This window comes from Astyanax mexicanus, chromosome 13 (genome assembly GCF_023375975.1).
Source record: "Astyanax mexicanus isolate ESR-SI-001 chromosome 13, AstMex3_surface, whole genome shotgun sequence".
NCBI lineage: Eukaryota > Metazoa > Chordata > Actinopteri > Characiformes > Acestrorhamphidae > Astyanax > Astyanax mexicanus.
Window position 1 is genome coordinate 32,407,976 of NC_064420.1, and position 18,401 is coordinate 32,426,376.

Sequence of the window (18,401 nt, forward strand, 5' to 3'; positions counted from 1 at the left end):
CTTTGGAAGTTGGATGTCAAAGCTGGGAATGACACCACACCCCAGTTAAACTGCTGGCGTGTCAGTTTAACATTCAGATTGAAATAGTTTTGCAATATTTTAAAACCTTTACCAACAGTTAGCTTAGCTTAGCTTAATGGTTGGTGTTTATATCAACTATTGTATTTATCACAATAATTACCAGTGTTCTTATCTCAAAATACTTACTTTTAAATGCTCCAGGTTAGCATTGTTGGCAATATTGGTAGATAACAACACATCATAACGTATTCTGTACATCCAAACACAGTTAAAGCATGCCACAGATAGAACCAGATTGGCCAGTACTGTGTGCATGTCTGATATAATGAGACACAAATAGATAGTAATACTAATAACAGTATAATTCTACTATATATATATATATATATATATATATATATATATATATATTTTTTTTTTTTTTTTTACTGCTGTGGATGTGCAGTGAAGCCATCTTAGGCTACTTTCATATTACCAGGCTGAAATGATTCAAATCAGGTTTTTTGCTCAATGTGACCCAGATCTGATTTTTTTCATGGCTGTGTGAACATGCCAAGTCTAATTTTTACAAATTAAATTTGAGTCACTTTCATATGTGGTCCTAAATCGGATACATGTTTGATCTATGGACATGCGACATGAATGTGAACGGTCAAATCCGAATTAATGCGTCTTTTTGCTTTTTTGTCTTGGTGCAGCTGTGCAGCTGTAGCTGCAAAAACAGCAAAAGCAAACCACCTGGCCTTTTTTCTCCTCCTCGACCTGAGCATGAACTTCAGACCAGCTGTTTACTGTCTCTCCACTCCAGCAAAAGATGCTCCACATATGAGCTGCTAACACATCCATTTTCCTTTATAAAGCTACGAGTCGTCACTCAAATATGATGTTTTTGTTGGTGGTGGTGAGAAAGGCGATGTTTATATACGTATCAATGTGCGCACGTGAGGCATTTCAGGGACAGATTCGTTCACAATACACACAGATACAGATCACTTACATTTGTGAATGTGAACCGTCAAGAAGTGTCAACCGACAAAAAATTGGATTTGATCCATGTGGCTTGTAATGTGAACGTAGCCTTAACAAAAGTTTGTTGTACCTTTTGAACAAATTGGAGCAGTGATTAAGACTAGTCTTGGACTACACAGCATTTTGAATTAAAAGAAAAATACGGTCTACAAGAAGGCTTAATCCCTGTCTAAGAGCTGACCCAGTAGCAAGTATTTCTAGCAGTGATACAATAATACTAACAACCATACTAATTGTGGTGTCTGATATGAGTGTTATTTAAATTTTATTTTATTTTGAATCATTGAATAGGACACACACACATAATAGAGTGTATATAAGCGAGAAAAAATAAAAAAGGGAACTGAACCGTTACACTAAAGAGTAAAAAGGGAAGTCTAGTTCTTGAGAAATTTTGTTAGAGACCCTCCACTAGTTACTCATGCATGTGTCACGAGCTTACGGGGAGTTCTGTTATTCAAATAGCAGCAGGGAACCCAGTGTTGGGTGCCAGTGGTTGAGTACATTGTAATTGCAGTAAACAAAGGAGGTGCCAAAGCACTGATGTGCAAATCCACTGTCAACATACGGTACATGTCTGTAGATACTATCTGGCCTAGCCTTGTAATACATACAGCCACACTGTCTGCAGTGCTAATGCTGAGCGTGGCCTGGAGCTCTCTGTGTCTGTCTGTCTGTGAGTGAGTGGGTGTCATGGCAGACTGGTTTAAATACTAGACACAAGCGAGAGAAACTCATCTTTAATTGTCTTTAACTCAGCAGGTTCTGGCTCTTTGAAAACTCATCTGACCACAAATCAGTGTGTCTAAAAACATGTCTCAGTTTAGTCTACAACACTCATTTATCATAAGAACTATAGGCAAAGAGTAAATAAATAATTTTTTTATTACAGTTTTCATACATCTTGGCATGTTCTCCTCCACCAGTCTTACACGCTGCTTTTGGATAACTTTATGCCACTCCTGGTGCAAACATTCAAGCAGTTTAGCTTGGTTTGATTGTTGAGATCATTTATCTTCCTCTTGATTATATTCCAGAGGTTTTTAATTTGGAAAAAATCAAAGGAACTCCCTTTTTTCCAGAGCTGTATAATAATGATTCTTATTTGTTTCGTAAGTAGATGTGATTCATTCATTCTAACAAATAAAAACAGTTCAGTAATATGTTGTTTTATTGCACTACTTTTGGGATAAGCTGGGGAGGTTGGAATAGGGTGCTAATCCATCTGGTGACTATTCAGCATCCTGACCTTACTAATGCTCTTGTCATTAAATGCAATCAAATCCTTACAGCAATGTTCCCAAACCAAGTGTAAAGCCTTCAGTTGACAGTAGCGACAGTTATTCAAACAAAAGCGGGATCAGTTTTTTAAATACGCTTAATTCCAAAAGATAAGCCCCTGGACCTCTGTACATTTACTATCGATGCTTAAGAAGAATACGATGCTTAAGTGAGAATTAATGTTTCTTCTTTCTGGGCTCCCCCTACAGTCTTGAAGTGAAATTCATAATTTGGGCCTCCAATCAAGCAGGACATGCATACATGCATTTCTGGACAAGCTGAGAGGTACAGAATCGTCACTGAAAGTGAAAGAAAGCATGTGAACTGGTACAGTAAAGTAATATAGCATTTACACAAATACATTTTATGGGGTTTCACAGCATTTGCAGTTCTCACAAACATTGTTGTGCAGACTTCACCAGAGTTACATAGTGCAGTTAGCAGCATGCTAAACCTAGAGAGGCTACAATAGATACTAGGGCTGTGAATCTTTGGGAATCCCACAATTCGATTCAGAATCGTTTCGGGTCACGATTAGATTATTTTTCAGATTCTTTCAAATCGGTTAGATTTCTTTTTCTTCATCCTCCATACTTTAGCGACGCAACGACAAACACCGTAACACGACACTACACGCCTCTCTGTAGCCTAATAGGGAAAGGCATTAAGAGCTAAAACGTTCCCTGTCCTGTTGCTGCTGTCTTGCGACACTCACCCTACTGTCGCGCGGAGCTTTTTTAACTGTCTCGCTGAGCTTTTTAACTGTCTCACGGAGCTTAGCTACTGTCGCGCAGAGCTTACTACATTTATAAAATTGTAAGTAAATTTGTAACACGCTAACAATTGTGGTACAGTATATTAAAATATTTTTTATTATTTTTATACCCAATGAAGTATACTAGAAAGGCATAGAAGTGTGCTACTTACAAAAGACAGGAACAAGAAGCATAATTGTACTCTAATGTAAATATATTTAACATCAATTCTCAGTACATTCCTAATATACCCGGTATATAATAGTGATACCGTTGTAATACTCATTTTTTTTCTATACAGAAATATTTTATTTCAAATTTTTCCCTTTTTCTCCCCAATTTACACGGCCAATTACCCAACCCACTCATTAGGACTACTCCTATCACTAGTAATGCTCCAACACACCAGGAGGGTGAAGACTAACACATGCTTCCTCCAATACATGTGAAGTCAGCCACCGCTTCTTTTCGAGCTGCTGCTGATGCAGCATTGCCGAGCAGCCAGTGCGCTCGGAGGAAAGCGCAGCGGCTCGTCTCCGATACATCAGTTCACAGACGCCCTGTGCTGCAGACATCACCCTAGGAGTGATGTGGGGAGAGAGCGCCATCTACCCACCCAGAGCAGGGCCTTTTGTGCTCCCTCTGAGCGCCGGCTGCTTGATGGCAAAGCTGCATGAGTGGGGGTTCGAACCTGTGACCTCCTGCTTATAGTAGCAGCGCTTTAGACCGCTTAAATGTTACTGAAGTATATTTAAAATAGTTCCATTTCTGAGGACATACCACTTTCTTAAGTCTACTATTGGGGTGGAGGGTGGATAAGAGTCTCTGCTGGTGGAGCCGCCAATTTAAGAGGAAATTATTCCTTATTTTCAGTCGTTTTTTTGCTCTCTCTCTCTCTGTCTTTATGTTTGAGTAAAGTAACATAACTTTTAGCGGAATAGGAGGCTAATCTTCCCCTTTCTGATTATAGTATTTTAGGGTGCGTGTCTTTTAAAGGTCATTGCCATTTTACAGAAGCTCCTTCTCAGACACTCGGATACACAATGCTCACAACTGTTCTCGCACAAGCTTAACAAAGCTTAAGTGCTGATCCGGGATCAGATTTTGTGACAAAACTTACCATTGATTTGCTGTCTGGCTGTAGGCCAGCGAAACTCTGTGCTTCTGTCTTTCTGCTGCCCCGGGGAATAGAATGTTTAAAGCAGTAGAGCCTTTCGGAGAACAGGGCTCATCAGTCAAAGTCCTCAGTGCCCTCAGTCTCACAGCATCACTGACGTCAGGAGGATTAGGCTCTTTACGGGGTAAGACTTGTGGCACGGTGCTGGAGACACACCTATGAAAGCTCTCTGGCTGAACTCCCATGTTCTTTCCTCATGTGGGGTAAAATAGGGACATACACAGGGAGTCATGGCAACCATGCTCATGCTATTTTACCTCTATAAGCAGCTAAAACTGGCATTTTCTGAATAGAACATAAATGCACAGAGGAAAAAAAATAGAGTAATTGGAGGTGGAAATTAGAGTACACTTTCAAAGTCATTTGATGGTTCCTACATAAAGGCAGTTTTAACTAAACTAAAATAGATTCGTACATGGTTCTATGTTTACACTTTATTACATAAAGAACACTTTTCAATGCCACATAGAGCTTCTTTTTCTTGTTTCCTTCCTTCTTTTTTATATATTATTTTTTCTTTTAATGCCTTTTTAATGCCGTTTTTTTCCCTTTATTTTTCTGTTTTACTTTTTCTCTTTGTCTTTCCTGTTTTCTTTCTTTCTTTCTCACCTGCTTTACTATCTTTCTTTTTTGTTATCTATTTTTTAGAAACTTTTTCTGTTTCATTATTTTTGTGATTGTCTTCTTAAAAAAGTTTTCTTTTATCTGCTTCACTTACTACCCTTTTTTCTTTTTTCTCATCATGTGCTTTACTATCTTTATTTTTTGTTCTTATTTTTTCATTATCTGCTTTTTTATTCTTTTTTATTTTTTTGTTTAATTATTTTTTTTGTGATTGCCTGCTTTTTTTTTTCTTTTATCTGCTTCACTTGATTTCTTTGTTCTTTTTTTCATCATTTATCTCACTATATATTTTTGCTGTTCGTATTTTTCTTTATCATCTTTCTTTCTTTCTTTCTTTCTATGGTTATCTGGTGGATGGTGATGGTGTAAAGTGTTCAGATAGGAAGTGAAGACAGGCTTACACAGTTCAAAAGCTTATCTAAGAGGTGAGCCAGTGAGGCCCCACTATTAGTGGAGGAGCAGTTTCTCTCTCTCTTTCTCTCTCACACACACACACACACACACACACACACACACACACACACCTATACATTATTTCTGCACTCCCAGGTCTCTAGTGTGCGGTTTAGAACAGGATGTAAGCCCAGTCTGAGCCCTGCTGTTTTCCTCTTTCGCTGGTGGCTTTGTGCTAATGGTTTATAGCTGCATGTGTCCTCCACTGCTTCCGTCCATTCTCCACTCCACTCTTCTCACTCGCATATCACCACTTTCACATCAAAACCTTGTAAACCTGTTCATTTAATTGATTACAGCGTTTAATGAGGACGGCTGCGTTTTATCTTATGTAGTGTTAGAAATTCGGCTTTCAGGAATCAGGAGTCAGAATCAGGAATCAGGAGACAGCTTGAGAGATGACTTGAGTTTATTCTCGTGCAGACAGAAAATCTACACGGGCACAGCTTAGTTGGTCGATGCTCCCTCTGTGTCCGCCTGACTAGTCCATGTGACTTGTCTGTCTGTTACTGTCTGTGTGAGACTCTCTGACCAAGACTCAACTAGACTGAGCTTGACTGAACTGAGTGAGACTCAACTAGACTGAGCTACTAAGACATTTTAGCAGGACTTTACATACAGGAGAAACTGCTTTGAACACAGCAGGGGGAGAAAGGGTAAGGGTTTATGGAGGAGTATGTGGGGGGTGTCATCATTGGGGGTGTCTCTATCAACATATGTTAAACAAAGGAGAGATGTGAGAGATAAGGGTGAGGGGCAAAAGGTTAGGAGTGTATAGGGAAAAAGGGGGGTTAAGGAGTGAGACAGTTTAGAACCTAAGAAAACTTAATAAAAGTACAATTTGTTGTTGACAGAATCTCTCATTGCTCCCTCTGATTCTCCCAACATGGAGAATCACAAAACTATGTACAATAAATTGTCATATGTATAAACAATTAAAGAGCTGTAACTATACAACTGTAATTGTACCATAAATGTCAGAAAAGTTGATGTAACCAAGTATTGGATCTGTTTATGGCTGTTACTTGGTCCTAAAAATGTTCCTGAAGAACAATGAAGAAAGTAGTTCCAGTAGTTGTCCATGGTTTTCCAAGAGGCTTGCTCCCATGTGGTGATGTCTCCTCTTACATCACAACTTCAGCTTTTGAGCAGCCACATTGTGTGTGCGTGTGTGTGTGTGGATGTCCATGGCGATTGCTTCAATGTCGGTGAAAGGCAGGTAATCTGGGAAGTCCACTTTGAACATCAGTTGTCTCTTCAACTGTTGAGGCTTGCGTCCGACACGTCACAAATTGTTCTCGCCATGCTGGATTGGCTGGAGCACTGTCTGGCTCCAACAGATCTGTAACAGAGGAAACACTGAGCAGTAAATTGTTCATTGATGTTGATTATGTCTTTTTTTGTAGTTTATCTGCTTATCCCCACTGTCTGTCCCTCAGAAGAGGCTGCTATGATAATGTACAGTGTGTTGAAATCTTCATCCCAAAGGGTAACCCCCATGAAAATAGAAATCATGGTTCTTCCTCGGGACTCTGTACTATTACCCACCTCTTCTTTTACTGACCCTAGATCTCAGTTTTGGGGAGCAAGCAGAAACTAACAAAACCTAATGAGACATTCTCATCTAAATAGATTGTTTCATGTTTCCTCACCATGACCCATTGACCAGAAATAACAAGACATTTGCTCTAATCCCATTAGTTGTCGGAAGTTTACCCTACTGTGACCAAATTGTGCTTTTAAAGCTAGTGTTAGCTTCCCCTTTGATCCAGAAACCATCTGGATCACTTTCAACATATCAGTTCAGCTATACTCAGAGTTCCACAGATCAGGAACTCAAACTACAGGTTGTAGCTGAAAAGAATATAAAACTTGAATCGTATAATTGATCGTATAGTGGTTTATTCAGTGTATAACAATTTTAAATTGATCGTATAGTGGTTCATTTTATCTAAATGCAATAACTACATCACCTAAAGTCTGCAAAAACTTCGTTTGGTGCATTATCTCTAAAATTGTGCAACACAACATAACTTAATCAGGACTGGTCTCAAGTCCCTTGCTAGTAAGAAAACAAAACAAAATAGTTAAAAAGTGCACTTAAATATATTATTAACATGCTACTTAGCTTATGGTAAGCTCAACCTGGATGGTAAATTCAACTTATGTTCATAAGAATCTTAAGATTCTGCTCTGAGATTTGAAACCATCAAAACCCAGTTCTTAAAAACAAAAAGCACAAATATGAGTTTAAGTAGCAGGGCAAATTAGCTTAAACCAAAGCAGGAGAAACTGTTGAAATCCCTGTGACTCCCTGTAGAGCACTGAATATCAAAGATAACTGTCCTGTGACACCCTGTAAAGTCTTGATTATCAGTGATATCTGTTCTTGGGAAATCCCAGCTGGGCTTCCCTGTGAGAACCCACCAAAAGAATTTCCCATTGTGCTTTCTCTAGAACTAGCACCCATTTTGCGTCTATCTGCCTGCTTTTTACGACAAACTCGAGAAAAGTGACCAATTCTATGGCAGTAGTGGCACTCTTTTTTCTGATTAGTGAATGTTTGAGTTGGACCCAAGTTTGATCCATTCTCTGTGAGGATGTGTATGGATGCAGGAACATGGTTTGGTTCAAAATCCACATCCAAACGGTCCAGTTGATTCTTAAGATCAACCCACTTAGTATTCCTCCAATTTGGAACAGCAGTCACCAGAGCTTGTCTAAGATCTGTTTGTAGTGACTCAACCAGCTGTCTAAAATGGGGACCATCAGTTGTATTGTTAATGTTATCAGCATTGTATTGGCTGATACCTGAATGACGCAGAAAAACTCTTTCAAACCTCTCACAGAAGTCTGCTGCAGACTCTCCCTTTCTATGTCTGCAGTTGGTAATCTGCCCCCAATCAGTTGTTTTACGACATTTACATTTAATCCAGTCCTCAAAAGCTTCCCACCCTTTGTCAAGGTTCTGGCCTTTGTCACCCAAAGCATTTGACACCTTTTTAGCAAGTTCTCTACCATCTGTGATGTTAAGAACTTGACTAGCAATGGCTACTGCATCATTGGGATGTAGTGAGTACAAATTCCTTTTCTTATGCATGAGGTCAATGAAGTCGAGCCCCATTTCCCTTGGAGGTTTAAACTCTTTGGATATTGTGTCCAAAGTTGCTGCATCTAAAGGAATGTGCCCAATTTCTAGTCTGGTTTCACCACCTGCATTTCTCCTATTAAGTACCTCAGAGGATACAACAGTTACAGGTCTCATTTTAACACAGATTGGAAAGTGTGTTTTACCAGTAGCATGGTCAGAATCTTTATCTGATGAAACAGATTCTGACCCATCAGAGAGGTCACTCTCAGACAATTCAGGAGACAGCCTGACTGCTACTTGAGGATTTCCATCCTCTTTGTAACATGGCTGACCTGGAGTAGGGGCAACAGTCAGAGAACACTGAGGACTTGACTTTGACTTAAGTTTGGCATGTAGATGTTCAACTTCTGTCAGTGTTTGCTGCAGTTGCTTGCATGTGCTCTGGGCATGTTTGGTAGCATTTTTATGCCTTCTGCACTCGCTAGTTAGCTCTAAGACCTTTCCTTCTGCTTCTTTTAACTTTTCATCCATAGATTTCAACTTGCATTCCCAGTAATGCTTAATAACAAAAAGACATTCCTTAACTGAGTTGTGCTTGAGGCTGTAACCTAAAGCTGTTTTACACTCAGCAAGAGTCCATTCTCTATCAGCAGAGAAACCTTTGGATGAAAAGTACTGAGTTATCTTTTGCTCACAAATATGTTTCTTCCCAATGTCACTGATTACTCTTTCAAAATCAGAATCAGACCACTGCGGCATTTCAGTCCCTCCCTTAACTAAGGTGCTGCTTTTATAGTTAAGAGGTTTAGCAAGATTCTTAATGTTTTGGCCTTTAGCAGACATGGTGAGAAAACAAGAGAACAAAACCAAGCTCTGAAACAATAGCAAAACAAAGACACTACCAGCAGATACCAACAAACTGTACTTCACAGAGGACTACAGCAGTAAGTTTCAACACTAACTAAGTAAAATGTCTCTCTTTGTTAGAGAGGATCCCAGTAACAAATCCTAAGTTTACAGTTGTAACAAAACAAAACGTCTCTCAGTTCAGAGAGGATAACAGTTACTAATTCTGATCTTCTAGCAGTAACAAACAAGCATCTCTCACTTCAGAGAGGATAACAGTTACTAATTCTGATCTAGCAGTAACAAACACATCTCTCAGTTCAGAGAGGATAACAGTTACTAATTCTGATCTAACAGTAACAAACAAGCATCTCTCACTTCAGAGAGGATAACATTTACTGACTCCTATTTTATCCAGCCAAAATTTCTCTTCAGTTCGAAATGGCGTTTACTCACCAAGTAGGTTTCAGTAGCCATCCGGTTCACGGCACCAAGTTGTTAGAAATTCGGCTTTCAGGAATCAGGAGTCAGAATCAGGAATCAGGAGACAGCTTGAGAGATGACTTGAGTTTATTCTCGTGCAGACAGAAAATCTACACGGGCACAGCTTAGTTGGTCGATGCTCCCTCTGTGTCCGCCTGACTAGTCCATGTGACTTGTCTGTCTGTTACTGTCTGTGTGAGACTCTCTGACCAAGACTCAACTAGACTGAGCTTGACTGAACTGAGTGAGACTCAACTAGACTGAGCTACTAAGACATTTTAGCAGGACTTTACATACAGGAGAAACTGCTTTGAACACAGCAGGGGGAGAAAGGGTAAGGGTTTATGGAGGAGTATGTGGGGGGTGTCATCATTGGGGGTGTCTCTATCAACATATGTTAAACAAAGGAGAGATGTGAGAGATAAGGGTGAGGGGCAAAAGGTTAGGAGTGTATAGGGAAAAAGGGGGGTTAAGGAGTGAGACAGTTTAGAACCTAAGAAAACTTAATAAAAGTACAATTTGTTGTTGACAGAATCTCTCAGTAGGCATGTCATCATTAATAGACCAGCAGAAAGGATTTCAAACAATTCATTAACTTTTATTACGTTTTTTTGTTCTAACAGCCACACACACATACTTATATACATACTCTCTCTCTCTCTCTCTCTCTCTCTCTCTCTCTCTCTTACACACACACACAGAGAATGCTTTTCAATCCTCGTGGTCTCAGGGGGATAATTGATGGCCTCCTGCTCTCACTCCCTGCAGGGGCAGACCACAGGCCTGACGTTGATGTGAGCAGGCCGGGCCCTGTGGTGGACGAGGGGACTTCCTGTAGTATTTCAGTGCAGGCAGAGCAGTCCTAATCTGGGCCGGGCAGATGCTGAGAGAGAGGGGGCCTTCGTTTAGAGCCTCCAGAGAGTTTCCGGAGCCCATAGGTACGTGCATTATGAGTCCTTACTGCAGTGCAGGTGCATTATGTGAGAAGGAATAAAGAACACATAGTAGCACCTAGGCCTGTCACGATAACCATTGTTGTTTGGATGAGATTTTGTCCTATAAATTATTGTAATGGACTATATTATTGTTATCTTAATATATGAATTTAATTATAAAATCTATAATAATATAAGTATAATAATGCATGGACAATGTTTAAATAAGCAATTCATGTTACATTATAAACAATTCTAAACAATCCTATATTGAGATTGAAATCAAATAATGTTTAAATATCCTGAATAAAACAATGCATAAAATATAAAAAAGAAATGCTGTTTTTAAATAAAGTTTATGTTACAGCTCTTTCACATTACATAGGCCATATCTTTATATTGCATGATTGTATAAGTGATTAATGTATTTATCATGACAGGGCTTATGGTACTTGTGGCAAGCTTTTTAAACAGCAGGGGCAAACAATTAAAAAGGCACATACTGCACAACATATGACCTGTAAATTGTAGATGACATGTGGCTAAAACATGCTTATACATTTAATGTATAGATGTATTCTAAATTACCATATTATTACAAATATAGAGGAATGTAAATCTTCAATTTAAAGTACTTTTCTTATTTTAATACAGTGTGAGGGGTGAGTTATTTAAGTTCTTATTCATGCTTTTCTTCTTTTCCTACATTGTAAATTAATACTGAAGTCATCCAGACTGTGAAGGAACACATAAGGAATCTTGTAGAACTTAAAACAAATTAAAATACTCGCTGAAGCATTTAGGTGCTCTTATCTTGGCTGCTGTTAACTTGCAGCTTCTGAGGCTGGTAACTCTGATGAACTTATCCTGTTCAACAGAGGTAAGTGTGTTTAACACTTTTTTAAAATTAGTATTAATCTACAATGCAGAATAAAGAACAGAAAAGTCACAGTATTTAAGGTGTGTACTTTTGACTGGTACTGTACATGTATATAGGTTTTATTCTTAGAATTCTCAAATAAATGAGACATTTCAATTTAATTTAAGTTATTTGAATGTGTCCAAGAATTCCATGGCCACCATGTCATCTGGGGATAACACATCCATTTATAAACATAGCCAATAGGACTTTCTGTCTCTTTTTTGACACTCTAGAGGGCACTTTAGTAATGTTTTTTTTAATTATAAAGACACAAGGGGGCAGTTGCCACCCCTGCCCCTATTTTGTCTCTTAATGTATTTTATTTCTCTTATTGTTTGTCTCAGTCTTAGTCTTTCTTTCTTTCTTTCTTTCTTTCTTTCTTTCTTCCGTACTTCCTTCTGTGTTCGGTATGAGTGTGTGTTATAATTGAGATTTTTTTTCCAGCGTATCCTTTTTATGTCCATATCCTGATATCTGGGTCCTGCTCTAATACTCATCTGTTGTTTGCTCCTGTTACTTAGTTACCACACACCTAAGCAGCTCCAGCCTCTCACGTTGCCCTGGCAACCATGCCCGTCCCATTGTGCACCAGTCCTATCCCAAGGCTGACCCCTCCCCCAGTGTTCTCTCTTTTTTTTCTTTTCTGTTCTCTCTTACTTTCTTGCCTCTGTCCATCCCATCCCTCCATCTCTTCCCTCTCTTTATCCCTTGAGTCCGATGTTAAAGGGTACAAGTGGGGTACCACACACAGACCCTCACACACAGAACTATTAGTAGTTTTGCAGACATGACTTACATGCACGCACTCTTTTTCTTTCTTTTTTTAGTTTATCACAAAAATTCATATTGTAATTTTCTTTTAGAACTACATGGTTCGCTCAAGCATCACTAAAATGAGTCCCAACTCATCTAAAAGTGAAAAAAAAGCAAAAAGTAGTTTTTCAAAAAGAAGTTTGTCTCTGAAGCTATAAATCTTAAAATCTTAGAAAGCAGATCATTAACAGAATTTTAAGAAGAAATTATAGCAGCCACGCAAACGGTCATACCCACTTTCTTTCTATTCTGCCATATACAGAGCCCGTGCATGCACAAATGTGTTTGTGTGCCCAACAGTTGAATCTTCCAGGACGCTGTTCTCTTGGTTGGAATTTAGAAATAACAATATACTAGCATACACAGAATGCAGCATAATCAACCAAAATCAGTACCAAACGTCACTAATGCTCTCATGGCTAAAATGTAGTCAAATTCTCAATGTAACAAAGGTTCCAGGATCTAGTATAAAGCCTTTTTTTAACAGAATAGAGGCTGAAACTGCAGCCCCATTAAAGAAAGAAAAAAGGGCCTTTGCTGTTAAGCTGTGCAAGGCTCAGTATGATGTCATTTTACTTTAGGAGCTTGAGTAATGTGATTTGGCCTCAGGCCAGAAGAATGATTCATACAGGTTTCTAAAATATCAGTGTAAATGACAGGTTAGAGGAGATTCTCTGTTTACACCACATTCCAAAAAAAGCTCACAAGCTGAACAAAATGTCCAAACATTTCATTAAACTGCAATAACACTTAAATCATCTATACAGCTATATTTATTTATTTGTTTATAAGTGAACGTATTATATTATTGTCCTTGTCATTAACTTGAAAGTTCAGAGCTACAACCAGTCAGTCAGTGTTCCTGCAAATAATTACAAACTTTTTTTTTTACTGGCATTAAACACGTTCTAATGTTCACAGTTCTGCACTTGAGGGAAGACAATACTGGTCCAGAAAAAAAGCTTCTCTGAATGCTATTAGAAATAGGCTATTTGTGCACAACAATAGTACAGCCATTAGTAACACTAGTTAATAAACACTTACTAAACACTATTAGTAAGTCCAGAAGAAATAGATATATCAAGAGGAAAAGAAAGAAAAAACTAACACACAAAAAGGATTTGGTATTACAAAACTGAATATTAATGCAACAATTCCAAAATCAGAATACTAAAAATGTTTCAGGTTTTTACATGAAATATCATTGCCTCTCCTTGATTAAAAACACAGAAAATTCACTTATCACTTATGGATTGAACTCTGTAGTTAATTAGCAACAATGTTCAACATAATCAGGAAGCATTAAACTTACATTGTTTCTCCATGTAATACCTTGAATATTCCTTTGGGTCTTTGCACAATTTGTTCAGTATTTTTTGTTACAATTTTTTTTGGTCAATAAACACTAGCTGAATTACCAATGTAATTCCCAGTGTGTGGTGAAAAAGTAAAGTTTACATTAAGTTTTCAGAAATAATTTTGTGATATGTAAGCTAGCTAGTATTTTCCTAACTAAAAATGACAAAAAACACTATATTACCATTTTTGTTAATGTGTAAACTCAATGCTGTATATAAAATGCTAGCTAGCTAGCTAATTTTCATGGTCCACCTTAAATGGTGTGACAGATAACAGAAGCTGCAGCATTTAAGGTGGAACAGAAAAATAAAATAAAAGATAATTTCAGGTCCCACAATAATTAAGCAATGCACAATAATAATAAATTTGCTGCACCACCTGCCCACCTTTCTGAAGACATACAATGTTAAATTGAAGATTAATGTTAAATTAAATTAAAGGTACATCTACTAGTACATCTAAAAAAATAGAATATTAGTGAAAAGTTTCAGTAATTCAGTTCAACATGTGAAACATATGCATTATATAGATGTGTTGAATTCTGAAGACATACAATGCCCTTAAATTAAAAATAGATAGATAGATAGATAGATAGATAGATAGATAGATAGATAGATAGATAGATAGATAGATAGATAGATAGATAGATAGATAGATAGATAGATAGATAGATAGATAGATAGATAGATACTTTATTTATCCCGAAGGAAATTTAGGCATCCAGCAGGAACAACACAATACAATAAGAAACAGATTCAAACATAAATTAAAACAGAAGAATAGAGAAAAAGAAGAAGAAGAAAAAAAAAAATATATATATATATATATATAAGGCTATACAAAAACGTACTATATAAGGTAAGATACATATCTGTAAACAGAGCAGTGCAGTTGTTGCTGATGTTCATTAAATAATTAACAGAGCAAAGTGCAGTGTGCAATGACATTGATTATGAAAGTGGCTGATGTGACATAGAAATATAATATAAATATGCAACTGTAACAAATATAGTTCTAAAAGGAGATTGTGAATATGTGAATACCCAATCATGAGTAAAGTGTACTTGAACGTAAGTGAGGTTGGGGAAGTGTTAATGTAAATAATTAAGTGGTGGAGTAATAAAGTCCATGTGGTGTGACTGAGTTAAACTCAGTCAGTAGCAGCATCCCGTCCCCGATGAGAGGAGTTAAAGAGTCTGATGGCTCTCGGAATGAAGGATTTTCTGAGTCTGTCTGTTGTGCAGCTCTGTGACAGCAGTCTGCCACTGAACACACTCCTCTGCTTCATGATGGTGGTGTGAAGTGGGTGACTATCATTGTTCATGATAGAAAGCAGTTTATCCAAAGTCCTTCTCAGCTATTGTAACCAGAGAGTCCAGCTCCATTCCAACCACTGCCCCGGCCCTCCTGACCAGCTTGTCCAGCCGTGATGCATCTCTCCTCTTCATGTTGCCTCCCCAGCACACCACAGCGTAGAAGAGAATGCTGGCCACGATTGATTGGTAGAACATCTGCAGAAGCTTCTTACAGATGTTAAAGGACCGCAGTCTCCTCAAGAAATAGAGCCGGCTCTGTCCCTTCCTGTACAGGGTGTCTGTGTTTGTTGACGAGTCCAGTTTGTTGTCCAGCTGCAGACCAAGGTACTTGTAGGTCTTCACTGTCTCCACATCAACCCCCTCGATGGAGACTGGCTGCAAGGGTAGTCCAGACCTACGAAAGTCAACCACCATCTCCTTGGTCTTGGATATGTTTAACTGCAGTTGGTTCAGTCGGCACCAAGCAACAAAGTCATCCACCTTTCTCCTGTACTCCTCCTCCTGACCACCCTTCACACACCCAACGATGGCAGTGTCGTCCGAGAATTTCTGCAGATGGCACATCTCAGAGTTGTACTGGAAGTCTGATGTGTAGAGAGTGAAGAGGAAGGGGGAGAGCACAGTCCCCTGTGGTGCTCCAGTGCTACTGACCACAGTCTCTGATGTGCCGTCAGTGAGCCTCACATACTGTGGCCTGCAGGTGAGGTAGTCTGTGATCCAGGACACCAGGTGAGGATCCACATGCATCTTCACCAGCTTGTCTCTGAGAAGTGGAGGCTGGATGGTGTTAAAAGCACTGGAGAAATCAAAAAATATGATTCTCACAGCACTACTGCCCTTGTCCAGATGAGAGTAGGTTCGGTGGAGGAGGTAGATGATGGCATCCTCAACACCAATCTTCTTGCGATATGCAAACTGGAGAGGCAGACCCGGCGGCATGGGCGGGCATTGGCGGGCAGTGCCCCCCCACAGAGTCAGCTATGCCCCCCCTGACTGGACTGGAAGCCGTATATGTTTTTTTTTTGTTTTGTTTTGTTTTCACCTCTGAGTGAACATCTTTCTATTTTTCCTATCTCAGTTTGTCAGTCATACAATTCAACCAATCAGTGAAGGAAGGCAACGTTCTAGCCAATTACAGTTGGAGGGGGGCGGGTCACTGACTAAAGTTCATACTTGAGAAACAGCTACGCTCACCGTTGTTCGTGTGGCATGGATATTCGGACTTATTTCCAAACAAATAAGAGGACAACAAGTGACACTGGAGTACATGAGAATGGACAGGAAGCAGCACCATTCATTTCAGTTGGAAACGTAAGCGTTGAAGTCAACACTGGAGTAAACACAAACGCCGTCTGCCACTCTACTAAAAGTGGAGTAAACCTCTTTCTGCTCACCACACCTCCTCCCTCACATGCACAAACTTAGGTTTCTTGCAGGCAGAACAGTTCTCTGTTCTGCTCCTTGTACTCCCTAGCTGTTGTAGTTAACCCTCCTAGCATGAATGTTTACTTCAGTCAGTGTTCTGACATCAGTGCTTATGTTTTTCACTGCATGTGTTTTTGCATATATTTGACTTTTAATTTAATTGAATGAACAAAGCACTGCACTATTGTTTTTTGTTTGTTTGTTTGTTTAGATTTTGGGATTTTATTGACAGATTGTTGTTTCTCGGCACTGGAGTCGCCATAGAGCCGCTGTTCAATTTGAAGCAAATAAAAGGCTTTTTGAAAAAAATGTGCCCCCCTGAAAAAATACAATGCCCCCCCTTTAAAATGTTTCTGCAGCCGGGTCTGTGGAGAGGGTCCAGTGCATGCTGTACCTGGGGTCTGAGGAGTGGGAGAAGCAGTCGTTCCATGGTCTTCATAATGTGGGAGGTCAAAGCTACTGGCCTGAAGTCATTGAGCTCACTGGGGCGAGGTTTCTTGGGAACAGGGACCAGGCATGAGGTTTTCCACAGCGTTGGAACCCTCCCCAACTGCAGGCTCATGTTGAAGATGTTCGACAGGGGTAATCCAAGTTCAAAGGCGCAAGCCTTGAGAAGTCTTGGGCTCACCTCGTCAGGTCCAGCTGCTTTCCTTGAGCGGAGTCTCCTCAGCACCCCTGTGACCTGGTCTGCAGAGAGGTGGAGGGTGGAGGTGGGGGGTGGCAGACTGGATGTGCTGACAGTCTGTGGGAGGGAGACCGGTGTAGCACTCAGAAGAGGTAGGGAGGTGTCCAGTGGGGCAGAGGCTGAGGTTGCTGAGATAGCAGGACAGACAGAAGCAGGTGAGGATGAAACAGGGCAATCAAACCGGTTATAGAAGAGATTGAGTTCGTTCGCTCTCTCCACACCACCAGCTGTTGCACTATCACTCTTTGGCTTGCACCCTGTGATTGTCCTCATACCGTCCCAGACCTCCTTCATGTTGTTAACTTGTAACTTCTGCTCAACCTTCTTCCTGTAGGTCTCCTTAGCCTCCTTTAAGCAGGACTTGAGTTCACGCTGGATGTTCTTCAACTCCTCCTGGTTCTTGTCTTTAAAGGCCCTCTTCTTTTTGTTTAAAAGGTCCTTTACATCTACTAAGGTCCAAAATACATCTACTAGTACATCTCAAAAAAATAGAACATTATTGAAAAGTTTCAGTAATTCAGTTTAAAATGTGAAACTCATATATTATATAGATGTATTACACACAGAGTGATCTATTTTAAGCATTTATTTTAATTTTATTGTTGATGATTATGGCTTACACCCAAAGGAAACCCAAACATCAGTGTCTTAGAAAATTAGAATATTATATCAGACCAACTGGTACTTTTGGCAGTGTGGGCAGTGAGCCAAATCCTACTTGAAAATGAAATCCGAGACTTGATAAAACACAGTGGATCAACACCAGCAGATTACACGGTTCTCCAAACCATCACTGATTGTGGAAACTTCACACTAGACCTCAAGCAGCTTGGACTGTGTGTCTCTCCACTCTTCCTCCAGACTCTGCTCCCTTGATTTCCAAATGAAATGTAAAATTTACTGATGATCAGTGATGGTTTGGAGAGTCATTTCATCTGCTGGTGTTGGTCCACTGTATTGTATTATGTCCAAAATCAGTGCAGTGTTTTACTGGAAAATCTTACAGCACTTCATTCTTCCCTCTGCTGACAACTTTTATGGAGATGTGAATGTCATTTTCCAGCAGGACTTGGCACACTGCCCACACTGCCAAAAGTACCAATTGGTCTGTCGTATATAATATTGTTATTTTCTAAAAAAAAAAAAAAAAATAATAATAATAATGATTTTTGGGTTTACATTGGCT